A 27,661-nucleotide genomic window follows, 5' to 3' on the forward strand; every position below is an offset into this window, starting at 1 on the left:
CGTATAGGTGTTCGAGTGTTCGAACCGTAATGCGGAAGAAATGGTATGGAAACCCCGTATTTACATATCTGCCACTGTGCAGGAGAATCCGTATAGGTGTTCGATTGTTCGAACCGTAATGCGCAAGAAATGGTATGTAAACCCCGTATTTACATATCTGCCACTGTGCAGGAGAATCCGTATAGGAGTTCAAGTGTTCGAACCGTAATGCGCAAGAAATGGTACGGAAACCCCGTATTTACATATCTGCTACTGTGCCGGAGAATCCGTTTAGGTGTTCGATTGTTCGAACCGTAATGCGCAAGAAATGGTATGTAAACCCCGTATTTACATATCTGCCACTGTGCAGGAGAATCCGTATAGGTGTTCGAGTGTTCGAATCGTAATGAGCAAGAAATGGTACCGAAACCCCGTATTTACATATCTGCCACTGTGCAGGAGAATCCGAATAGGTGTTCGAGTGTTCGAACCGTAATGCGCAAGAAATGGTATGTAAACCCGTATTTACATATCTGCCACTGTGCAGGAGAATCCGTATAGGTGTTCGAGTGTTCGAACCGTAATGCGGAAGAAATGGTATGGAAACCCCGTATTTACATATCTGCCACTGTGCGGGAGAATCCGTATAGGTGTTCGATTGTTCAAACCGTAATGCGCAAGAAATGGTATGTAAACCCCGTATTTACATATCTGCCACTGTGCAGGAGAATCCGTATAGGAGTTCGAGTGTTCGAACCGTAATGCGCAAGAAATGGTACGGAAACCCCGTATTTACATATCTGCTACTGTGCCGGAGAATCCGTATAGGTGTTCGATTGTTCGAACCGTAATGCGCAAGAAATGGTACGGAAACCCCATATTTACATATCTGCCACTGTGTAGGAGAATCTGCATAGGTGTTCGAGTGTTCGAACCGTAATGTGCAAGAAATGGTACGGAAACCCCGTATTTACATATCTGCCACTGTGCAGGAGAATCCGTATAGGTGTTCGAGTGTTCGAACAGTAATGCGCAAGAAATGGTACGGAAACCCCGTATTTACATATCTGCCACTGTGCAGGAGAATCCGTATAGGTGTTCGAGTGTTCGAACCGTAATACGTGAGAAATGGTATGTAAACCCCGTATTTACATATCTGCCACTGTGCTGGATAATTCGTATAGGTGTTCGAGTGTTCGAACCGTAATGCGCAAGAAATGGTACCGAAACCCCGTATTTACATATCTGCCACTGTCCAGGAGAATCCGTATAGGTGTTCGAGTGTTCGAACCGTAATGCGCAAGAAATGGTATGGAAACCCCGTGTTTACATATCTGCCACTGTGCAGGAGAATCCGTATAGGTGTTCGAGTGTTCGAACCGTAATGCGCAAGAAATGGTATGAAAACCCCGTATTTACATATCTGCCACTGTGCAGGAGAATCCGTATAGGAGTTCGATTGTTCGAACCGTAATGCGCAAGAAATGGTATGTAAACCCCGTATTTACATATCTGCCACTGTGCAGGAGAATCCGTATAGGTGTTCGAGTGTTCGAACCGTAATGCGCAAGAAATGGTACGGAAACCCCGTATTTACATATTTGCCACTGTGCAGGAGAATCCGTATAGGTGTTCGAGTGTTCGAACCGTAATGCGGAAGAAATGGTATGGAAACCCCGTATTTACATATCTGCCACTGTGCAGGAGAATCCGTATAGGTGTTCGATTGTTCGAACCGTAATGCGCAAGAAATGGTATGTAAACCCCGTATTTACATATCTGCCACTGTGCAGGAGAATCCGTATAGGAGTTCAAGTGTTCGAACCGTAATGCGCAAGAAATGGTACGGAAACCCCGTATTTACATATCTGCTACTGTGCCGGAGAATCCGTTTAGGTGTTCGATTGTTCGAACCGTAATGCGCAAGAAATGGTATGTAAACCCCGTATTTACATATCTGCCACTGTGCAGGAGAATCCGTATAGGTGTTCGAGTGTTCGAATCGTAATGAGCAAGAAATGGTACCGAAACCCCGTATTTACATATCTGCCACTGTGCAGGAGAATCCGAATAGGTGTTCGAGTGTTCGAACCGTAATGCGCAAGAAATGGTATGTAAACCCGTATTTACATATCTGCCACTGTGCAGGAGAATCCGTATAGGTGTTCGAGTGTTCGAACCGTAATGCGGAAGAAATGGTATGGAAACCCCGTATTTACATATCTGCCACTGTGCGGGAGAATCCGTATAGGTGTTCGATTGTTCAAACCGTAATGCGCAAGAAATGGTATGTAAACCCCGTATTTACATATCTGCCACTGTGCAGGAGAATCCGTATAGGAGTTCGAGTGTTCGAACCGTAATGCGCAAGAAATGGTACGGAAACCCCGTATTTACATATCTGCTACTGTGCCGGAGAATCCGTATAGGTGTTCGATTGTTCGAACCGTAATGCGCAAGAAATGGTACGGAAACCCCATATTTACATATCTGCCACTGTGTAGGAGAATCTGCATAGGTGTTCGAGTGTTCGAACCGTAATGTGCAAGAAATGGTACGGAAACCCCGTATTTACATATCTGCCACTGTGCAGGAGAATCCGTATAGGTGTTCGAGTGTTCGAACAGTAATGCGCAAGAAATGGTACGGAAACCCCGTATTTACATATCTGCCACTGTGCAGGAGAATCCGTATAGGTGTTCGAGTGTTCGAACCGTAATACGTGAGAAATGGTATGTAAACCCCGTATTTACATATCTGCCACTGTGCTGGATAATTCGTATAGGTGTTCGAGTGTTCGAACCGTAATGCGCAAGAAATGGTACCGAAACCCCGTATTTACATATCTGCCACTGTCCAGGAGAATCCGTATAGGTGTTCGAGTGTTCGAACCGTAATGCGCAAGAAATGGTATGGAAACCCCGTGTTTACATATCTGCCACTGTGCAGGAGAATCCGTATAGGTGTTCGAGTGTTCGAACCGTAATGCGCAAGAAATGGTACCGAAACCCCGTATTTACATATCTGCCACTGTGCAGGAGAATCCGTATAGGTGTTCGAGTGTTCGAACCGTAATACGCAAGAAATGGTACGGAAACCCCTTATTTACATATCTGCCACTTTGTAGGAGAATCCGCATAGGTGTTCGAGTGTTCGAACCGTAATGTGCAAGAAATGGTATGGAAACCCCGTATTTACATATCTGCCACTGTGCAGGAGAATCCGTATAGGTGTTCGAGTGTTCGAATCGTAATGAGCAAGAAATGGTACCGAAACCCCGTATTTACATATCTGCCACTTTGTAGGAGAATCCGCATAGGTGTTCGAGTGTTCGAACCGTAATGTGCAAGAAATGGTATGGAAACCCCGTATTTACATATCTGCCACTGTGCAGGAGAATCCGTATAGGTGTTCGAGTGTTCGAATCGTAATGAGCAAGAAATGGTACCGAAACCCCGTATTTACATATCTGCCACTGTGCAGGAGAATCCGAATAGGTGTTCGAGTGTTCGAACCGTAATGCGCAAGAAATGGTATGTAAACCCGTATTTACATATCTGCCACTGTGCAGGTGAATCCGTATAGGTGTTCGAGTGTTCGAACCGTAATGCGCAAGAAATGGTATGAAAACCCCGTATTTACATATCTGCCACTGTGCAGGAGAATCCGTATAGGAGTTCGATTGTTCGAACCGTAATGCGCAAGAAATGGTATGTAAACCCCGTATTTACATATCTGCCACTGTGCAGGAGAATCCGTATAGGTGTTCGAGTGTTCGAACCGTAATGCGCAAGAAATGGTACGGAAACCCCGTATTTACATATCTGCCACTGTGCAGGAGAATCCGTATAGGTGTTCGAGTGTTCGAACCGTAATGCGGAAGAAATGGTATGGAAACCCCGTATTTACATATCCGCCACTGTGCAGGAGAATCCGTATAGGTGTTCGATTGTTCGAACCGTAATGCGCAAGAAATGGTATGTAAACCCCGTATTTACATATCTGCCACTGTGCAGGAGAATCCGTATAGGAGTTCAAGTGTTCGAACCGTAATGCGCAAGAAATGGTACGGAAACCCCGTATTTACATATCTGCGACTGTGCCGGAGAATCCGTTTAGGTGTTCGATTGTTCGAACCGTAATGCGCAAGAAATGGTATGTAAACCCCGTATTTACATATCTGCCACTGTGCAGGAGAATCCGTATAGGTGTTCGAGTGTTCGAACCGTAATGCGCAAGAAATGGTACGGAAACACCGAATTTACATATCTGCCACTGTGCAGGAGAATCCGTATAGGTGTTCGAGTGTTCGAACCGTAATGCGCAAGAAATGGTATGGAAACCCCGTATTTACATATCTGCCACTGTGCAGGAGAATCCGTATAGGTGTTCGATTGTTCGAACCGTAATGCGCAAGAAATGGTATGTAAACCCCGTATTTACATATCTGCCACTGTGCAGGAGAATCCGTATAGGAGTTCGAGTGTTCGAACCGTAATGCGCAAGAAATGGTACAGAAACCTCGTATTTACATATCTGCTACTGTGCCGGAGAATCCGTATAGGTGTTCGATTGTTCGAACCGTAATGCGCAAGAAATGGTATGTAAACCCCGTATTTACATATCTGCCACTGTGCAGGAGAATCCGTATAGGTGTTCGAGTGTTCGAACCGTAATGTGCAAGAAATGGTACGGAAACCCCGTATTTACATATCTGCCACTGTGCAGGAGAATCCGTATAGGTGTTCGAGTGTTCGAACCGTAATGCGTGAGAAATGGTATGTAAACCCCGTATTTACATATCTGCCACTGTGCTGGATAATCCGTATAGGTGTTCGACTGTTCGAACCGTAATGCGCCAGAAATGGTACCGAAACCCGTATTTACATATCTGCCACTGTGCAGGAGAATCCGTATAGGTGTTCGAGTGTTCGAACCGTAATGCGGAAGAAATGGTATGGAAACCCCGTATTTACATATCTGCCACTGTGCAGGAGAATCCGTATAGGTGTTCGATTGTTCGAACCGTAATGCGCAAGAAATGGTATGTAAACCCCGTATTTACATATCTGCCACTGTGCAGGAGAATCCGTATAGGAGTTCAAGTGTTCGAACCGTAATGCGCAAGAAATGGTACGGAAACCCCGTATTTACATATCTGCTACTGTGCCGGAGAATCCGTTTAGGTGTTCGATTGTTCGAACCGTAATGCGCAAGAAATGGTATGTAAACCCCGTATTTACATATCTGCCACTGTGCAGGAGAATCCGTATAGGTGTTCGAGTGTTCGAATCGTAATGAGCAAGAAATGGTACCGAAACCCCGTATTTACATATCTGCCACTGTGCAGGAGAATCCGAATAGGTGTTCGAGTGTTCGAACCGTAATGCGCAAGAAATGGTATGTAAACCCGTATTTACATATCTGCCACTGTGCAGGAGAATCCGTATAGGTGTTCGAGTGTTCGAACCGTAATGCGGAAGAAATGGTATGGAAACCCCGTATTTACATATCTGCCACTGTGCGGGAGAATCCGTATAGGTGTTCGATTGTTCAAACCGTAATGCGCAAGAAATGGTATGTAAACCCCGTATTTACATATCTGCCACTGTGCAGGAGAATCCGTATAGGAGTTCGAGTGTTCGAACCGTAATGCGCAAGAAATGGTACGGAAACCCCGTATTTACATATCTGCTACTGTGCCGGAGAATCCGTATAGGTGTTCGATTGTTCGAACCGTAATGCGCAAGAAATGGTACGGAAACCCCATATTTACATATCTGCCACTGTGTAGGAGAATCTGCATAGGTGTTCGAGTGTTCGAACCGTAATGTGCAAGAAATGGTACGGAAACCCCGTATTTACATATCTGCCACTGTGCAGGAGAATCCGTATAGGTGTTCGAGTGTTCGAACAGTAATGCGCAAGAAATGGTACGGAAACCCCGTATTTACATATCTGCCACTGTGCAGGAGAATCCGTATAGGTGTTCGAGTGTTCGAACCGTAATACGTGAGAAATGGTATGTAAACCCCGTATTTACATATCTGCCACTGTGCTGGATAATTCGTATAGGTGTTCGAGTGTTCGAACCGTAATGCGCAAGAAATGGTACCGAAACCCCGTATTTACATATCTGCCACTGTCCAGGAGAATCCGTATAGGTGTTCGAGTGTTCGAACCGTAATGCGCAAGAAATGGTATGGAAACCCCGTGTTTACATATCTGCCACTGTGCAGGAGAATCCGTATAGGTGTTCGAGTGTTCGAACCGTAATGCGCAAGAAATGGTACCGAAACCCCGTATTTACATATCTGCCACTGTGCAGGAGATTCCGTATAGGTGTTCGAGTGTTCGAACCGTAATACGCAAGAAATGGTACGGAAACCCCTTATTTACATATCTGCGACTTTGTAGGAGAATCCGCATAGGTGTTCGAGTGTTCGAACCGTAATGTGCAAGAAATGGTATGGAAACCCCGTATTTACATATCTGCCACTGTGCAGGAGAATCCGTATAGGTGTTCGAGTGTTCGAATCGTAATGAGCAAGAAATGGTACCGAAACCCCGTATTTACATATCTGCCACTGTGCAGGAGAATCCGAATAGGTGTTCGAGTGTTCGAACCGTAATGCGCAAGAAATGGTATGTAAACCCGTATTTACATATCTGCCACTGTGCAGGTGAATCCGTATAGGTGTTCGAGTGTTCGAACCGTAATGCGCAAGAAATGGTATGAAAACCCCGTATTTACATATCTGCCACTGTGCAGGAGAATCCGTATAGGAGTTCGATTGTTCGAACCGTAATGCGCAAGAAATGGTATGTAAACCCCGTATTTACATATCTGCCACTGTGCAGGAGAATCCGTATAGGTGTTCGAGTGTTCGAACCGTAATGCGCAAGAAATGGTACGGAAACCCCGTATTTACATATCTGCCACTGTGCAGGAGAATCCGTATAGGTGTTCGAGTGTTCGAACCGTAATGCGGAAGAAATGGTATGGAAACCCCGTATTTACATATCTGCCACTGTGCAGGAGAATCCGTATAGGTGTTCGATTGTTCGAACCGTAATGCGCAAGAAATGGTATGTAAACCCCGTATTTACATATCTGCCACTGTGCAGGAGAATCCGTATAGGAGTTCAAGTGTTCGAACCGTAATGCGCAAGAAATGGTACGGAAACCCCGTATTTACATATCTGCGACTGTGCCGGAGAATCCGTTTAGGTGTTCGATTGTTCGAACCGTAATGCGCAAGAAATGGTATGTAAACCCCGTATTTACATATCTGCCACTGTGCAGGAGAATCCGTATAGGTGTTCGAGTGTTCGAACCGTAATGCGCAAGAAATGGTACGGAAACACCGAATTTACATATCTGCCACTGTGCAGGAGAATCCGTATAGGTGTTCGAGTGTTCGAACCGTAATGCGCAAGAAATGGTATGGAAACCCCGTATTTACATATCTGCCACTGTGCAGGAGAATCCGTATAGGTGTTCGATTGTTCGAACCGTAATGCGCAAGAAATGGTATGTAAACCCCGTATTTACATATCTGCCACTGTGCAGGAGAATCCGTATAGGAGTTCGAGTGTTCGAACCGTAATGCGCAAGAAATGGTACAGAAACCCCGTATTTACATATCTGCTACTGTGCCGGAGAATCCGTATAGGTGTTCGATTGTTCGAACCGTAATGCGCAAGAAATGGTATGTAAACCCCGTATTTACATATCTGCCACTGTGCAGGAGAATCCGTATAGGTGTTCGAGTGTTCGAACCGTAATGTGCAAGAAATGGTACGGAAACCCCGTATTTACATATCTGCCACTGTGCAGGAGAATCCGTATAGGTGTTCGAGTGTTCGAACCGTAATGCGTGAGAAATGGTATGTAAACCCCGTATTTACATATCTGCCACTGTGCTGGATAATCCGTATAGGTGTTCGACTGTTCGAACCGTAATGCGCCAGAAATGGTACCGAAACCCCGTATTTACATATCTGCCACTGTGCAGGAGAATCCGAATAGGTGTTCGAGTGTTCGAACCGTAATGCGCAAGAAATGATATGTAAACCCGTATTTACATATCTGCCACTGTGCAGGAGAATCCGTATAGGTCTTCGAGTGTTCGAACCGTAATGCGCAAGAAATGGTATGGAAACCCCGTACTTACATATCTGCCACTGTGCAGGAGAATCCGTATAGGTGTTCGATTGTTCGAACCGTAATGCGCAAGAAATGGTATGTAAACCCCGTATTTACATATCTGCCACTGTGCAGGAGAATCCGTATAGGAGTTCGAGTGTTCGAACCGTAATGCGCAAGAAATGGTACGGAAACCCCGTATTTACATATCTGCTACTGTGCCGGAGAATCCGTATAGGTGTTCGATTGTTCGAACCGTAATGCGCAAGAAATGGTATGTAAACCCCGTATTTACATATCTGCCACTATGCAGGAGAATCCGTATAGGTGTTCGAGTGTTCGAACCGTAATGCGCAAGAAATGGTACGGAAACCCCGTATTTACATATCTGCCACTGTGCAGGAGAATCCGTATAGGTGTTCGAGTGTTCGAACCGTAATGCGTGAGAAATGGTATGTGAACCCCGTATTTACATATCTGCCACTGTGCTGGATAATCCGTATAGGTGTTCGACTGTTCGAACCGTAATGCGCCAGAAATGGTACCGAAACCCCGTATTTACATATCTGCCACTGTGCAGGAGAATCCGTATAGGTGTTCGTGTGTTTGAACCGTAATACGCAAGAAATGGTACGGAAACCCCGTATTTACATATCTGCCACTGTGCAGGAGAATCCGCATTCGAGTGTTCGAACCGTAATGCGCAAGAAATGGAATGGAAACCCCGTATTTACATATCTGCCACTGTGCAGGAGAATCCGTATAGGTGTTCGAGTGTTCGAATCGTAATGAGCAAGAAATGGTACCGAAACCCCGTATTTACATATCTGCCATTGTGCAGGAGAATCCGAATAGGTGTTCGAGTGTTCGAACCGTAATGCGCAAGAAATGGTACCGAAACCCCGTATTTACATATCTGCCACTGTGCAGGAGAATCCGTATAGGTGTTCGAGTGTTCGAACCGTAATACGCAAGAAATGGTACGGAAACCCCGTATTTACATATCTGCCACTTTGTAGGAGAATCCGCATAGGTGTTCGAGTGTTCGAACCGTAATGTGCAAGAAATGGTATGGAAACCCCGTATTTACATATCTGCCACTGTGCAGGAGAATCCGTATAGGTGTTCGAGTGTTCGAATCGTAATGAGCAAGAAATGGTACCGAAACCCCGTATTTACATATCTGCCACTGTGCAGGAGAATCCGAATAGGTGTTCGAGTGTTCGAACCTTAATGCGCAAGAAATGGTATGTAAACCCGTATTTACATATCTGGCACTGTGCAGGAGAATCCGTATAGGTGTTCGAGTGTTCGAACCGTAATGCGGAAGAAATGGTATGGAAACCCCGTATTTACATATCTGCCACTGTGCGGGAGAATCCGTATAGGTGTTCGATTGTTCAAACCGTAATGCGCAAGAAATGGTATGTAAACCCCGTATTTACATATCTGCCACTGTGCAGGAGAATCCGTATAGGAGTTCGAGTGTTCGAACCGTAATGCGCAAGAAATGGTACGGAAACCCCGTATTTACATATCTGCTACTGTGCCGGAGAATCCGTATAGGTGTTCGATTGTTCGAACCGTAATGCGCAAGAAATGGTACGGAAACCACATATTTACATATCTGCCACTGTGTAGGAGAATCTGCATAGGTGTTCGAGTGTTCGAACCGTAATGTGCAAGAAATGGTACGGAAACCCCGTATTTACATATCTGCCACTGTGCAGGAGAATCCGTATAGGTGTTCGAGTGTTCGAACAGTAATGCGCAAGAAATGGTACGGAAACCCCGTATTTACATATCTACCACTGTGCAGGAGAATCCGTATAGGTGTTCGAGTGTTCGAACCGTAATGCGTGAGAAATGGTATGTAAACCCCGTATTTACATATCTGCCACTGTGCTGGATAATTCGTATAGGTGTTCGAGTGTTCGAACCGTAATGCGCAAGAAATGGTACCGAAACCCCGTATTTACATATCTGCCACTGTCCAGGAGAATCCGTATAGGTGTTCGAGTGTTCGAACCGTAATGCGCAAGAAATGGTATGGAAACCCCGTGTTTACATATCTGCCACTGTGCAGGAGAATCCGTATAGGTGTTCGAGTGTTCGAACCGTAATGCGCAAGAAATGGTACCGAAACCCCATATTTACATATCTGCCACTGTGCAGGAGAATCCGTATAGGTGTTCGAGTGTTCGAACCGTAATACGCAAGAAATGGTACGGAAACCCCGTATTTACATATCTGCCACTTTGTAGGAGAATCCGCATAGGTGTTCGAGTGTTCGAACCGTAATGTGCAAGAAATGGTATGGAAACCCCGTATTTACATATCTGCCACTGTGCAGGAGAATCCGTATAGGTGTTCGAGTGTTCGAATCGTAATGAGCAAGAAATGGTACCGAAACCCCGTATTTACATATCTGCCACTGTGCAGGAGAATCCGAATAGGTGTTCGAGTGTTCGAACCGTAATGCGCAAGAAATGGTATGTAAACCCGTATTTACATATCTGCCACTGTGCAGGAGAATCCGTATAGGTGTTCGAGTGTTCGAACCGTAATGCGCAAGAAATGGTATGAAAACCCCGTATTTACATATCTGCCACTGTGCAGGAGAATCCGTATAGGAGTTCGATTGTTCGAACCGTAATGCGCAAGAAATGGTATGTAAACCCCGTATTTACATATCTGCCACTGTGCAGGAGAATCCGTATAGGTGTTCGAGTGTTCGAACCGTAATGCGCAAGAAATGGTACGGAAACCCCGTATTTACATATCTGCCACTGTGCAGGAGAATCCGTATAGGTGTTCGAGTGTTCGAACCGTAATGCGGAAGAAATGGTATGGAAACCCCGTATTTACATATCTGCCACTGTGCAGGAGAATCCGTATAGGTGTTCGATTGTTCGAACCGTAATGCGCAAGAAATGGTATGTAAACCCCGTATTTACATATCTGCCACTGTGCAGGAGAATCCGTATAGGAGTTCAAGTGTTCGAACCGTAATGCGCAAGAAATGGTACGGAAACCCCGTATTTACATATCTGCTACTGTGCCGGAGAATCCGTTTAGGTGTTCGATTGTTCGAACCGTAATGCGCAAGAAATGGTATGTAAACCCCGTATTTACATATCTGCCACTGTGCAGGAGAATCCGTATAGGTGTTCGAGTGTTCGAACCGTAATGCGCAAGAAATGGTACGGAAACACCGAATTTACATATCTGCCACTGTGCAGGAGAATCCGTATAGGTGTTCGAGTGTTCGAACCGTAATGCGCAAGAAATGGTATGGAAACCCCGTATTTACATATCTGCCACTGTGCAGGAGAATCCGTATAGGTGTTCGATTGTTCGAACCGTAATGCGCAAGAAATGGTATGTAAACCCCGTATTTACATATCTGCCACTGTGCAGGAGAATCCGTATAGGAGTTCGAGTGTTCGAACCGTAATGCGCAAGAAATGGTACAGAAACCCCGTATTTACATATCTGCTACTGTGCCGGAGAATCCGTATAGGTGTTCGATTGTTCGAACCGTAATGCGCAAGAAATGGTATGTAAACCCCGTATTTACACATCTGCCACTGTGCAGGAGAATCCGTATAGGTGTTCGAGTGTTCGAACCGTAATGTGCAAGAAATGGTACGGAAACCCCGTATTTACATATCTGCCACTGTGCAGGAGAATCCGTATAGGTGTTCGAGTGTTCGAACCGTAATGCGTGAGAAATGGTATGTAAACTCCGTATTTACATATCTGCCACTGTGCTGGATAATCCGTATAGGTGTTCGACTGTTCGAACCGTAATGCGCCAGAAATGGTACCGAAACCCCGTATTTACATATCTGCCACTGTGCAGGAGAATCCGAATAGGTGTTCGAGTGTTCGAACCGTAATGCGCAAGAAATGATATGTAAACCCGTATTTACATATCTGCCAATGTGCAGGAGAATCCGTATAGGTCTTCGAGTGTTCGAACCGTAATGCGCAAGAAATGGTATGGAAACCCCGTACTTACATATCTGCCACTGTGCAGGAGAATCCGTATAGGTGTTCGATTGTTCGAACCGTAATGCGCAAGAAATGGTATGTAAACCCCGTATTTACATATCTGCCACTGTGCAGGAGAATCCGTATAGGAGTTCGAGTGTTCGAACCGTAATGCGCAAGAAATGGTACGGAAACCCCGTATTTACATATCTGCTACTGTGCCGGAGAATCCGTATAGGTGTTCGATTGTTCGAACCGTAGTGCGCAAGAAATGGTATGTAAACCCCGTACTTACATATCTGCCACTGTGCAGGAGAATCCGTATAGGTGTTCGAGTGTTCGAACCGTAATGCGCAAGAAATGGTACGGAAACCCCGTATTTACATATCTGCCACTGTGCAGGAGAATCCGTATAGGTGTTCGAGTGTTCGAACCGTAATGCGTGAGAAATGGTATGTGAACCCCGTATTTACATATCTGCCACTGTGCTGGATAATCCGTATAGGTGTTCGACTGTTCGAACCGTAATGCGCCAGAAATGGTACCGAAACCCCGTATTTACATATCTGCCACTGTGCAGGAGAATCCGTATAGGTGTTCGAGTGTTTGAACCGTAATACGCAAGAAATGGTACGGAAACCCCGTATTTACATATCTGCCACTGTGCAGGAGAATCCGCATTCGAGTGTTCGAACCGTAATGCGCAAGAAATGGAATGGAAACCCCGTATTTACATATCTGCCACTGTGCAGGAGAATCCGTATAGGTGTTCGAGTGTTCGAATCGTAATGAGCAAGAAATGGTACCGAAACCCCGTATTTACATATCTGCCATTGTGCAGGAGAATCCGAATAGGTGTTCGAGTGTTCGAACCGTAATGCGCAAGAAATGGTACCGAAACCCCGTATTTACATATCTGCCACTGTGCAGGAGAATCCGTATAGGTGTTCGAGTGTTCGAACCGTAATACGCAAGAAATGGTACGGAAACCCCGTATTTACATATCTGCCACTTTGTAGGAGAATCCGCATAGGTGTTCGAGTGTTCGAACCGTAATGTGCAAGAAATGGTATGGAAACCCCGTATTTACATATCTGCCACTGTGCAGGAGAATCCGTATAGGTGTTCGAGTGTTCGAATCATAATGAGCAAGAAATGGTACCGAAACCCCGTATTTACATATCTGCCACTGTGCAGGAGAATCCGAATAGGTGTTCGAGTGTTCGAACCGTAATGCGCAAGAAATGGTATGTAAACCCGTATTTACATATCTGCCACTGTGCAGGAGAATCCGTATAGGTGTTCGAGTGTTCGAACCGTAATGCGCAAGAAATGGTATGGAAACCCCGTATTTACATATCTGCCACTGTGCAGGAGAATCCGTATAGGTGTTCGATTGTTCGAACCGTAATGCGCAAGAAATGGTATGTAAACCCCGTATTTACATATCTGCCACTGTGCAAGAGAATCCGTATAGGAGTTCGAGTGTTCGAACCGTAATGCGCAAGAAATGGTACGGAAACCCCGTATTTACATATCTGCTACTGTGCCGGAGAATCCGTATAGGTGTTCGATTGTTCGAACCGTAATGCGCAAGAAATGGTATGTAAACCCCGTATTTACATATCTGCCACTGTGCAGGAGAATCCGTATAGGTGTTCGAGTGTTCGAACCGTAATGCGCAAGAAATGGTACGGAAACCCTGAATTTACATATCTGCCACTGTGCAGGAGAATCCGTATAGGTGTTCGAGTGTTCGAACCGTAATGCGCAAGAAATGGTATGGAAACCCCGTATTTACATATCTGCCACTGTGCAGGAGAATCCGTATAGGTGTTCGAGTGTTCGAACCGTAATGTGCAAGAAATGGTACGGAAACCCCGTATTTACATATCTGCCACTGTGCAGGAGAATCCGTATAGGTGTTCGAGTGTTCGAACCGTAATGCGCAAGAAATGGTATGGAAACCCCGTATTTACATATCTGCCACTGTGCAGGAGAATCCGTATAGGTGTTCGATTGTTCGAACCGTAATGCGCAAGAAATGGTATGTAAACCCCGTATTTACATATCTGCCACTGTGCAGGAGAATCCGTATAGGAGTTCGAGTGTTCGAACCGTAATGCCCAAGAAATGGTACGGAAACCCCGTATTTACATATCTGCTACTGTGCCGGAGAATCCGTATAGGTGTTCGATTGTTCGAACCGTAATGCGCAAGAAATGGTATGTAAACCCCGTATTTACATATCTGCCACTGTGCAGGAGAATCCGTATAGGTGTTCGAGTGTTCGAACCGTAATGCGCAAGAAATGGTACGGAAACCCCGTATTTACATATCTGCCACTGTGCAGGAGAATCCGTATAGGTGTTCGAGTGTTCGAACCGTAATGCGTGAGAAATGGTATGTAAACCCCGTATTTACATATCTGCCACTGTGCTGGATAATCCGTATAGGTGTTCGACTGTTCGAACCGTAATGCGCCAGAAATGGTACCGAAACCCCGTATTTACATATCTGCCACTGTGCAGGAGAATCCGTATAGGTGTTCGAGTGTTTGAACCGTAATGCGCAAGAAATGGTACGGAAACCCCGTATTTACATATCTGCCACTGTACAGGAGAATCCGCATTCGAGTGTTCGAACCGTAATGCGCAAGAAATGGAATGGAAACCCCGTATTTACATATCTGCCACTGTGCAGGAGAATCCGTATAGGTGTTCGAGTGTTCAAATCGTAATGAGCAAGAAATGGTACCGAAACCCCGTATTTACATATCTGCCATTGTGCAGGAGAATCCGAATAGGTGTTCGAGTGTTCGCACCGTAATGCGCAAGAAATGGTACCGAAACCCCGTATTTACATATCTGCCACTGTGCAGGAGAATCCGTATAGGTGTTCGAGTGTTCGAACCGTAATACGCAAGAAATGGTACGGAAACCCCGTATTTACATATCTGCCACTTTGTAGGAGAATCCGCATAGGTGTTCGAGTGTTCGAACCGTACTGTGCAAGAAATGGTATGGAAACCACGTATTTACATATCTGCCACTGTGCAGGAGAATCCGTATAGGTGTTCGAGTGTTCGAATCGTAATGAGCAAGAAATGGTACCGAAACCCCGTATTTACATATCTGCCACTGTGCAGGAGAATCCGAATAGGTGTTCGAGTGTTCGAACCGTAATGCGCAAGAAATGGTATGTAAACCCGTATTTACATATCTGCCACTGTGCAGGAGAATCCGTATAGGTGTTCGAGTGTTCGAACCGTAATGCGCAAGAAATGGTATGTAAACCCCGTATTTACATATCTGCCACTGTGCAGGAGAATCCGTATAGGTGTTCGAGTGTTCGAACCGTAATGCGCAAGAAATGGTACGGAAACCCTGAATTTACATATCTGCCACTGTGCAGGAGAATCCGTATAGGTGTTCGAGTGTTCGAACCGTAATGCGCAAGAAATGGTATGGAAACACCGTATTTACATATCTGCCACTGTGCAGGAGAATCCGTATAGGTGTTCGAGTGTTCGAACCGTAATGTGCAAGAAATGGTACGGACACCCCGTATTTACATATCTGCCACTGTGCAGGAGAATCAGTATAGGTGTTCGAGTGTTCGAACCGTAATGCGTGAGAAATGGTACGGAAACCCCGTATTTAAATATCTGCCACTGTGCTGGATAATCCGTATAGGTGTTCGACTGTTCGAACCGTAATGCGCCAGAAATGGTACCGAAACCCCGTATTTACATATCTGCCACTGTGCAGGAGAATCCGAATAGGTGTTCGAGTGTTCGAACCGTAATGCGCAAGAAATGGTACGGAAACCCCGTATTTACATATCTGCCACTGTGCAGGAGAATCCGCATTCGAGTGTTCGAACCGTAATGCGCAAGAAATGGTATGTAAACCCCGTATTTACATATCTGCCACTGTGCAGGAGAATCCGTATAGGAGTTCGAGTGTTCGAACCGTAATGCGCAAGAAATGGTACGGAAACCCCGTATTTACATATCTGCTACTGTGCCGGAGAATCCGTATAGGTGTTCGATTGTTCGAACCGCAATGCGCAAGAAATGGTATGTAAACCCCGTATTTACATATCTGCCACTGTGCAGGAGAATCCGTACAGGTGTTCGAGTGTTCGAACCGTAATGCGCAAGAAATGGTACGGAAACCCCGTATTTACATATCTGCCACTGTGCAGGAGAATCCGTATAGGTGTTCGAGTGTTCGAACCGTAATGTGCAAGAAATGGTATGGAAACCCCGTATTTACATATCTGCCACTGTGTAGGAGAATCCGTATCGGTGTTCGATTGTTCGAACCGTAATGCGCAAGAAATGGTATGTAAACCCCGTATTTACATATCTGCCACTGTGCAGGAGAATCCGTATAGGAGTTCGAGTGTTCGAACCGTAATGCGCAAGAAATGGTACGGAAACCCCGTATTTACATATCTGCTACTGTGCCGGAGAATCCGTATAGGTGTTCGATTGTTCGAACCGTAATGCGCAAGAAATGGTATGTAAACCCCGTATTTACATATCTGCCACTGTGCACGAGAATCCGTATAGGTGTTCGAGTGTTCGAACCGTAATGCGCAAGAAATGGTATGTAAACCCGTATTTACATATCTGGCACTGTGCAGGAGAATCCGTATAGGTGTTCGAGTGTTCGAACCGTAATGCGCAAGAAATGGTATGTAAACCCCGTATTTACATATCTGCCACTGTGCAGGAGAATCCGTATAGGTGTTCGAGTGTTCGAACCGTAATGCGCAAGAAATGGTACGGAAACCCTGAATTTACATATCTGCCACTGTGCAGGAGAATCCGTATAGGTGTTCGAGTGTTCGAACCGTAACGCGCAAGAAATGGTATGGAAACACCGTATTTACATATCTGCCACTGTGCAGGAGAATCCGTATAGGTGTTCGAGTGTTCGAACCGTAATGTGCAAGAAATGGTACGGACACCCCGTATTTACATATCTGCCACTGTGCAGGAGAATCAGTATAGGTGTTCGAGTGTTCGAACCGTAATGCGTGAGAAATGGTACGGAGACCCCGTATTTAAATATCTGCCACTGTGCTGGATAATCCGTATAGGTGTTCGACTGTTCGAACCGTAATGCGCCAGAAATGGTACCGAAACCCCGTATTTACATATCTGCCACTGTGCAGGAGAATCCGAATAGGTGTTCGAGTGTTCGAACCGTAATGCGCAAGAAATGATATGTAAACCCGTATTTACATATCTGCCACTGTGCAGGAGAATCCGTATAGGTGTTCGAGTGTTCGAACCGTAATGCGCAAGAAATGGTATGGAAACCCCGTATTTACATATCTGCCACTGTGCAGGAGAATCCGTAGAGGTGTTCGATTGTTCGAACCGTAATGCGCAAAATTTGGTATGTAAACCCCGTATTTACATATCTGCCACTGTGCAGGAGAATCCGTATAGGAGTTCGAGTGTTCGAACCGTAATGCGCAAGAAATGGTACGGAAACCCCGTATTTACATATCTGCTACTGTGCCGGAGAATCCGTATTGGTGTTCGATTGTTCGAACCGTAATGCGCAAGAAATGGTATGTAAACCCCGTATTTACATATCTGCCACTGTGCAGGAGAATCCGTACAGGTGTTCGAGTGTTCGAACCGTAATGCGCAAGAAATGGTACGGAAACCCCGTATTTACATATCTGCCACTGTGCAGGAGAATCCGTATAGGTGTTCGAGTGTTCGAACCGTAATGCGTGAGAAATGGTATGTAAACCCCGTATTTACATATCTGCCACTGTGCTGGATAATCCGTATAGGTGTTCGACTGTTCGAACCGTAATGCGCCAGAAATGGTACCGAAACCCCGTATTTACATATCTGCCACTGTGCAGGAGAATCTGTATAGTTGTTCGAGTGTTCGAACCGTAATGCGCAAGAAATGGTACGAAAACCCCGTATTTACATATCTGCCACTGTGCAGGAGAATCCGTATAGGTGTTCGAGTGTTCGAACCGTAATGCGTGAGAAATGGTATGTAAACCCCGTATTTACATATCTGCCACTGTGCTGGATAATCCGTATAGGTGTTCGACTGTTCGAACCGTAATGCGCCAGAAATGGTACCGAAACCCCGTATTTACATATCTGCCACTGTGCAGGAGAATCCGTATATGTGTTCGAGTGTTCGAACCGTAATGCGCAAGAAATGGTACGGAAACCCCGTATTTACATATCTGCCACTGTGCAGGAGAATCCGCATTCGAGTGTTCGAACCGTAATGCGCAAGAAATGGTATCGAAACCCCGTATTTACATATCTGCCACTGTGCAGGAGAATCCGTATAGGTGTTCGAGTGTTCGAACCGTAATGTGCAAGAAATGGTACGGAAACCCCGTATTTACATATCTGCCACTGTGTAGGAGAATCCGCATAGGTGTTCGAGTGTTCGAACCGTAACGTGCAAGAAATGGTATGTAAACCCCGTATTTACATATCTGCCGCTGTGCAGGAGAATCCATATAGGTGTTCGAGTGTTCGAACCGTAACGCGCAAGAAATGGTTCCGAAACCCCGTATTTACATATCTGCCACTATGCCGGAGAATCCGTATAGGTGTTCGAGTGTTCGAACCGTAATGCGCAAGAAATGGTACGGAAACCCCGTATTCACATATCTGCCACTGTGCAGGATAATCCGTATCGGTGTTCGATTGTTCGAACCGTAATGCGCAAGAAATGGTATGTAAACCCCGTATTTACATATCTGCCACTGTGCAGGAGAATCCGTATAGGAGTTCGAGTGTTCGAACCGTAATGCGCAAGAAATGGTACGGAAACCCCGTATTCACATATCTGCTACTGTGCCGGAGAATCCGTATAGGTGTTCGATTGTTCGAACCGTAATGCGCAAGAAATGGTATGTAAACCCCGTATTTACATATCTGTCACTGTGCAGGAGAATCCGTATAGGTGTTCGAGTGTTCGAACCGTAATGCGCAAGAAATGGTACGGAAACCCCGTATTTACATATCTGCCACTGTGGATGAGAATCCGTATAGGTGTTCGAGTGTTCGAACCGTAATGCGTGAGAAATGGTATGTAAACCCCGTATTTACATATCTGCCACTGTGCTGGATAATCCGTATAGGTGTTCGACTGTTCGAACCGTAATGCGCCAGAAATGGTACCGAAACCCCGTATTTACATATCTGCCACTGTGCAGGAGAATCCGAATAGGTGTTCGAGTGTTCGAACCGTAATGCGCAAGAAATGATATGTAAACCCGTATTTACATATCTGCCACTGTGCAGGAGAATCCGTATAGGTGTTCGAGTGTTCGAACCGTAATGCGTAAGAAATGGTATGGAAACCCCGTATTTACATATCTGCCACTGTGCAGGAGAATCCGTATAGGTGTTCGATTGTTCGAACCGTAATGCGCAAGAAATGCTATATAAACCCCGTATTTACATATCTGCCACTGTGCAGGAGAATCCGTATTGGAGTTCGAGTGTTCGAACCGTAATGCGCAAGAAATGGTACGGAAACCCCGTATTTACATATCTGCTACTGTGCCGGAGAATCCGTATAGGTGGTCGATTGTTCGAACCGTAATGCGCAAGAAATGGTATGTAAACCCCGTATTTACATATCTGCCACTGTGCAGGAGAATCCGTATAGGTGTTCGAGTGTTCGAACCGTAATGCGCAAGAAATGGTACGGAAACCCCGTATTTACATATCTGCCACTGTGCAGGAGAATCCGTATAGGTGTTCGAGTGTTCGAACCGTAATGCGTGAGAAATGGTATGTAAACCCCGTATTTACATATCTGCCACTGTGCTGGATAATCCGTATAGGTGTTCGACTGTTCGAACCGTAATGCACCAGAAATGGTACCGAAACCCCGTATTTACATATCTGCCACTGTGCAGGAGAATCCGTATAGGTGTTCGAGTGTTCGAACCGTAATGCGCTAGAAATGGTACGGAAACCCTGTATTTACATATCTGCCACTGTGCAGGAGAATCCGCATTCGAGTGTTCGAACCGTAATGCGCAAGAAATGGTATCGAAACCCCGTATTTACATATCTGCCACTGTGCAGGAGAATCCGTATAGGTGTTCGAGTGTTCGAACCGTAATGTGCAAGAAATGGTACGGAAACCCCGTATTTACATATCTGCCACTGTGTAGGAGAATCCGCATAGGTGTTCGAGTGTTCGAACCGTAACGTGCAAGAAATGGTATGTAAACCCCGTATTTACATATCTGCAACTGTGCAGGAGAATCCATATAGGTGTTCGAGTGTTCGAACCGTAACGCGCAAGAAATGGTTCCGAAACCCCGTATTTACATATCTGCCACTATGCAGGAGAATCCGTATAGGTGTTCGAGTGTTCGAACCGTAATGCGCAAGAAATGGTACCGAAACCCCGTATTTACATATCTGCCACTGTGCAGGAGAATCCGCAGAGGTGCTCGAGTGTTCGAACCGTAATGCGCAAGAAATGGAACCGAAACCCCGTATTTACATATCTGCCACTGTGCAGGAGAACCCGTATAGGTGTTCAAGTGTTCGAACCGTAATGCGCAAGAAATGGTACGGAAACCCCGTATTTACATATCTGCCACTGTGCAGGAGAATCCGTATAGGTGTTCGAGTGTTCGAACCGTAATGCGTGAGAAATGGTATGTAAACCCCGTATTTACATATCTGCCACTGTGCTGGATAATCCGTATAGGTGTTCGACTGTTCGAACCGTAATGCGCCAGAAATGGTACCGAAACCCCGTATTTACATATCTGCCACTGTGCAGGAGAATCCGTATAGGTGTTCGAGTGTTCGAACCGTAATGCGCAAGAAATGGTACGGAAACCCCGTATTTACATATCTGCCACTGTGCAGGAGAATCCGCATTCGAGTGTTCGAACCGTAATGCGCAAGAAATGGTATCGAAACCCCGTATTTACATATCTGCCACTGTGCAGGAGAATCCGTATAGGTGTTCGAGTGTTCGAACCGTAATGTGCAAGAAATGGTACGGAAACCCTGTATTTACATATCTGCCACTGTGTAGGAGAATCCGCATAGGTGTTCGAGTGTTCGAACCGTAACGTGCAAGAAATGGTATGTAAACCCCGTATTTACATATCTGCCACTGTGCAGGAGAATCCATATAGGTGTTCGAGTGTTCGAACCGTAACGCGCAAGAAATGGTTCCGAAACCCCGTATTTACATATCTGCCACTATGCCGGAGAATCCGTATAGGTGTTCGAGTGTTCGAACCGTAATGCGCAAGAAATGGTACGGAAACCCCGTATTTACATATCTGCCACTGTGCAGGAGAATCCGTATCGGTGTTCGATTGTTCGAACCGTAATGCGCAAGAAATGGTATGTAAACCCCGTATTTACATATCTGCCACTGTGCAGGAGAATCCGTATAGGAGTTCGAGTGTTCGAACCGTAATGCGCAAGAAATGGTACGGAAACCCCGTATTCACATATCTGCTACTGTGCCGGAGAATCCGTATAGGTGTTCGATTGTTCGAACCGTAATGCGCAAGAAATGGTATGTAAACCCCGTATTTACATATCTGCCACTGTGCAGGAGAATCCGTATAGGTGTTCGAGTGTTCGAACCGTAATGCGCAAGAAATGGTACGGAAACCACGTATTTACATATCTGCCACTGTGGAGGAGAATCCGTATAGGTGTTCGAGTGTTCGAACCGTAATGCGTGAGAAATGGTATGTAAACCCCGTATTTACATATCTGCCACTGTGTTGGATAATCCGTATAGGTGTTCGACTGTTCGAACCGTAATGCGCCAGAAATGGTACCGAAACCCCGTATTTACATATCTGCCACTGTGCAGGAGAATCCGAATAGGTGTTCGAGTGTTCGAACCGTAATGCGCAAGAAATGATATGTAAACCCGTATTTACATATCTGCCACTGTGCAGGAGAATCCGTATAGGTGTTCGAGTGTTCGAACCGTAATGCGCAAGAAATGGTATGGAAACCCCGTATTTACATATCTGCCACTGTGCAGGAGAATCCGTATAGGTGTTCGATTGTTCGAACCGTAATGCGCAAGAAATGGTATGTAAACCCCGTATTTACATATCTGCCACTGTGCAGGAGAATCCGTATAGGTGTTCGATTGTTCGAACCGTAATGCGCAAGAAATGGTATGTAAACCCCGTATTTACATATCTGCCACTGTGCAGGAGAATCCGTATTGGAGTTCGAGTGTTCGAACCGTAATGCGCAAGAAATGGTACGGAAACCCCGTATTTACATATCTGCTACTGTGCCGGAGAATCCGTATAGGTGTTCGATTGTTCGAACCGTAATGTGCAAGAAATGGTATGTAAATCCCGTATTTACATATCTGCCACTGTGCAGGAGAATCCGTATAGGTGTTCGAGTGTTCGAACCGTAATGCGCAAGAAATGGTACGAAAACCCCGTATTTACATATCTGCCACTGTGCAGGAGAATCCGTATAGGTGTTCGAGTGTTCGAACCGTAATGCGTGAGAAATGGTATGTAAACCCCGTATTTACATATCTGCCACTGTGCTGGATAATCCGTATAGGTGTTCGACTGTTCGAACCGTAATGCACCAGAAATGGTACCGAAACCCCGTATTTACATATCTGCCACTGTGCAGGAGAATCCGTATAGGTGTTCGAGTGTTCGAACCGTAATGCGTGAGAAATGGTATGTAAACCCCGTATTTACATATCTGCCACTGTGCTGGATAATCCGTATAGGTGTTCGACTGTTCGAACCGTAATGCGCCAAAAATGGTACCGAAACCCCGTATTTACATATCTGCCACTGTGCAGGAGAATCCGTATAGGTGTTCGAGTGTTCGAACCGTAATGCGCAAGAAATGGTACGGAAACCCCGTATTTACATATCTGCCACTGTGCAGGAGAATCCGCATTCGAGTGTTCGAACCGTAATGCGCAAGAAATGGTATCGAAACCCCGTATTTACATATCTGCCACTGTGCAGGAGAATCCGTATAGGTGTTCGAGTGTTCGAACCGTAATGTGCAAGAAATGGTACGGAAACCCTGTATTTACATATCTGCCACTGTGTAGGAGAATCCGCATAGGTGTTCGAGTGTTCGAACCGTAACGTGCAAGAAATGGTATGTAAACCCCGTATTTACATATCTGCCACTGTGCAGGAGAATCCATATAGGTGTTCGAGTGTTCGAACCGTAACGCGCAAGAAATGGTTCCGAAACCCCGTATTTACATATCTGCCACTATGCCGGAGAATCCGTATAGGTGTTCGAGTGTTCGAACCGTAATGCGCAAGAAATGGTACGGAAACCCCGTATTTACATATCTGCCACTGTGCAGGAGAATCCGTATCGGTGTTCGATTGTTCGAACCGTAATGCGCAAGAAATGGTATGTAAACCCCGTATTTACATATCTGCCACTGTGCAGGAGAATCCGTATAGGAGTTCGAGTGTTCGAACCGTAATGCGCAAGAAATGGTACGGAAACCCCGTATTCACATATCTGCTACTGTGCCGGAGAATCCGTATAGGTGTTCGATTGTTCGAACCGTAATGCGCAAGAAATGGTATGTAAACCCCGTATTTACATATCTGCCACTGTGCAGGAGAATCCGTATAGGTGTTCGAGTGTTCGAACCGTAATGCGCAAGAAATGGTACGGAAACCACGTATTTACATATCTGCCACTGTGGAGGAGAATCCGTATAGGTGTTCGAGTGTTCGAACCGTAATGCGTGAGAAATGGTATGTAAACCCCGTATTTACATATCTGCCACTGTGTTGGATAATCCGTATAGGTGTTCGACTGTTCGAACCGTAATGCGCCAGAAATGGTACCGAAACCCCGTATTTACATATCTGCCACTGTGCAGGAGAATCCGAATAGGTGTTCGAGTGTTCGAACCGTAATGCGCAAGAAATGATATGTAAACCCGTATTTACATATCTGCCACTGTGCAGGAGAATCCGTATAGGTGTTCGAGTGTTCGAACCGTAATGCGCAAGAAATGGTATGGAAACCCCGTATTTACATATCTGCCACTGTGCAGGATAATCCGTATAGGTGTTCGACTGTTCGAACCGTAATGCACCAGAAATGGTACCGAAACCCCGTATTTACATATCTGCCACTGTGCAGGAGAATCCGTATAGGTGTTCGAGTGTTCGAACCGTAATGCGCAAGAAATGGTACGGAAACCCCGTATTTACATATCTGCCACTGTGCAGGAGAATCCGTATAGGTGTTCGAGTGTTCGAACCGTAATGCGTGAGAAATGGTATGTAAACCCCGTATTTACATATCTGCCACTGTGCTGGATAATCCGTATAGGTGTTCGACTGTTCGAACCGTAATGCACCAGAAATGGTACCGAAACCCCGTATTTACATATCTGCCACTGTGCAGGAGAATCCGTATAGGTGTTCGAGTGTTCGAACCGTAATGCGCTAGAAATGGTACGGAAACCCCGTATTTACATATCTGCCACTGTGCAGGAGAATCCGCATTCGAGTGTTCGAACCGTAATGCGCAAGAAATGGTATCGAAACCCCGTATTTACATATCTGCCACTGTGCAGGAGAATCCGTATAGGTGTTCGAGTGTTCGAACCGTAATGTGCAAGAAACGGTACGGAAACCCCGTATTTACATATCTGCCACTGTGTAGGAGAATCCGCATAGGTGTTCGAGTGTTCGAACCGTAACGTGCAAGAAATGGTATGTAAACCCCGTATTTACATATCTGCAACTGTGCAGGAGAATCCATATAGGTGTTCGAGTGTTCGAACCGTAACGCGCAAGAAATGGTTCCGAAACCCCGTATTTACATATCTGCCACTATGCAGGAGAATCCGTATAGGTGTTCGAGTGTTCGAACCGTAATGCGCAAGAAATGGTACCGAAACCCCGTATTTACATATCTGCCACTGTGCAGGAGAATCCGCATAGGTGCTCGAGTGTTCGAACCGTAATGCGCAAGAAATGGAACCGAAACCCCGTATTTACATATCTGCCACTGTGCAGGAGAACCCGTATAGGTGTTCAAGTGTTCGAACCGTAATGCGCAAGAAATGGTACGGAAACCCCGTATTTACATATCTGCCACTGTGCAGGAGAATCCGTATAGGTGTTCGAGTGTTCGAACCGTAATGCGTGAGAAATGGTATGTAAACCCCGTATTTACATATCTGCCACTGTGCTGGATAATCCGTATAGGTGTTCGACTGTTCGAACCGTAATGCGCCAGAAATGGTACCGAAACCCCGTATTTACATATCTGCCACTGTGCAGGAGAATCCGTATAGGTGTTCGAGTGTTCGAACCGTAATGCGCAAGAAATGGTACGGAAACCCCGTATTTACATATCTGCCACTGTGCAGCAGAATCCGCATTCGAGTGTTCGAACCGTAATGCGCAAGAAATGGTATCGAAACCCCGTATTTACATATCTGCCACTGTGCAGGAGAATCCGTATAGGTGTTCGAGTGTTCGAACCGTAATGTGCAAGAAATGGTACGGAAACCCCGTATTTACATATCTGCCACTGTGCAGGAGAATCCGTATAGGTGTTCGAGTGTTCGAACCGTAATGCGTGAGAAATGGTATGTAAACCCCGTATTTACATATCTGCCACTGTGCTGGATAATCCGTATAGGTGTTCGACTGTTCGAACCGTAATGCGCCAGAAATGGTACCGAAACCCTGTATTTACATATCTGCCACTGTGCAGGAGAATCCGTATAGGTGTTCGAGTGTTCGAACCGTAATGCGCAAGAAATGGTACGGAAACCCCGTATTTACATATCTGCCACTGTGCAGGAGAATCCGCATTCGAGTGTTCGAACCGTAATGCGCAAGAAATGGTATCGAAACCCCGTATTTACATATCTGCCACTGTGCAGGAGAATCCGTATAGGTGTTCGAGTGTTCGAACCGTAATGTGCAAGAAATGGTACGGAAACCCCGTATTTACATATCTGCCACTGTGTAGCAGAATCCGCATAGGTGTTCGAGTGTTCGAAACGTAACGTGCAAGAAATGGTATGTAAACCCCGTATTTATATATCTGCCACTGTGCAGGAGAATCCATATAGGTGTTCGAGTGTTCGAACCGTAACGCGCAAGAAATGGTTCCGAAACCCCGTATTTACATATCTGCCACCATGCCGGAGAATCCGTATAGGTGTTCGAGTGTTCGAACCGTAATGCGCAAGAAATGGTACCGAAACCCCGTATTTACATATCTGCCACTGTGCAGGAGAATCCGCATAGGTGCTCGAGTGTTCGAACCGTAATGCGCAAGAAATGGTACCGAAACCCCGTATTTACATATCTGCCACTGTGCAAGAGAACCCGTATAGGTGTTCAAGTGTTCGAACCGTAATGCGCAAGAAATGGTACGGAAACCCCGTATATACATATCTGCCACTGTGCAGGAGAATCCGTATAGGTGTTCGAGTGTTCGAACCGTAATGCGTGAGAAATGGTATGTAAACCCCGTATTTACATATCTGCCACTGTGTTGGATAATCCGTATAGGTGTTCGACTGTTCGAATCGTAATGCGCCAGAAATGGTACCGAAACCCCGTATTTACATATCTGCCACTGTGCAGGAGAATCCGAATAGGTGTTCGAGTGTTCGAACCGTAATGCGCAAGAAATGATATGTAAACCCGTATTTACATATCTGCCACTGTGCAGGAGAATCCGTATAGGTGTTCGAGTGTTCGAACCGTAATGCGCAAGAAATGGTATGGAAACCCCGTATTTACATATCTGCCACTGTGCAGGAGAATCCGTATAGGTGTTCGATTGTTCGAACCGTAATGCGCAAGAAATGGTATGTAAACCCCGTATTTACATATCTGCCACTGTGCAGGAGAATCCGTATTGGAGTTCGAGTGTTCGAACCGTAATGCGCAAGAAATGGTACGGAAACCCCGTATTTACATATCTGCTACTGTGCCGGAGAATCCGTATAGGTGTTCGATTGTTCGAACCGTAATGTGCAAGAAATGGTATGTAAACCCCGTATTTACATATCTGCCACTGTGCAGGAGAATCCGTATAGGTGTTCGAGTGTTCGAACCGTAATGCGCAAGAAATGGTACGAAAACCCCGTATTTACATATCTGCCACTGTGCAGGAGAATCCGTATAGGTGTTCGAGTGTTCGAACCGTAATGCGTGAGAAATGGTATGTAAACCCCGTATTTACATATCTGCCACTGTGCTGGATAATCCGTATAGGTGTTCGACTGTTCGAACCGTAATGCACCAGAAATGGTACCGAAACCCCGTATTTACATATCTGCCACTGTGCAGGAGAATCCGTATAGGTGTTCGAGTGTTCGAACCGTAATGCGCTAGAAATGGTACGGAAACCCCGTATTTACATATCTGCCACTGTGCAGGAGAATCCGCATTCGAGTGTTCGAACCGTAATGCGCAAGAAATGGTATCGAAACCCCGTATTTACATATCTGC

The sequence above is a fragment of the Camellia sinensis genome, chromosome 15, assembly GCF_055761805.1.
Source record: "Camellia sinensis isolate YWXY chromosome 15, ASM5576180v1, whole genome shotgun sequence".
NCBI classification, from domain to species: domain Eukaryota; kingdom Viridiplantae; phylum Streptophyta; class Magnoliopsida; order Ericales; family Theaceae; genus Camellia; species Camellia sinensis.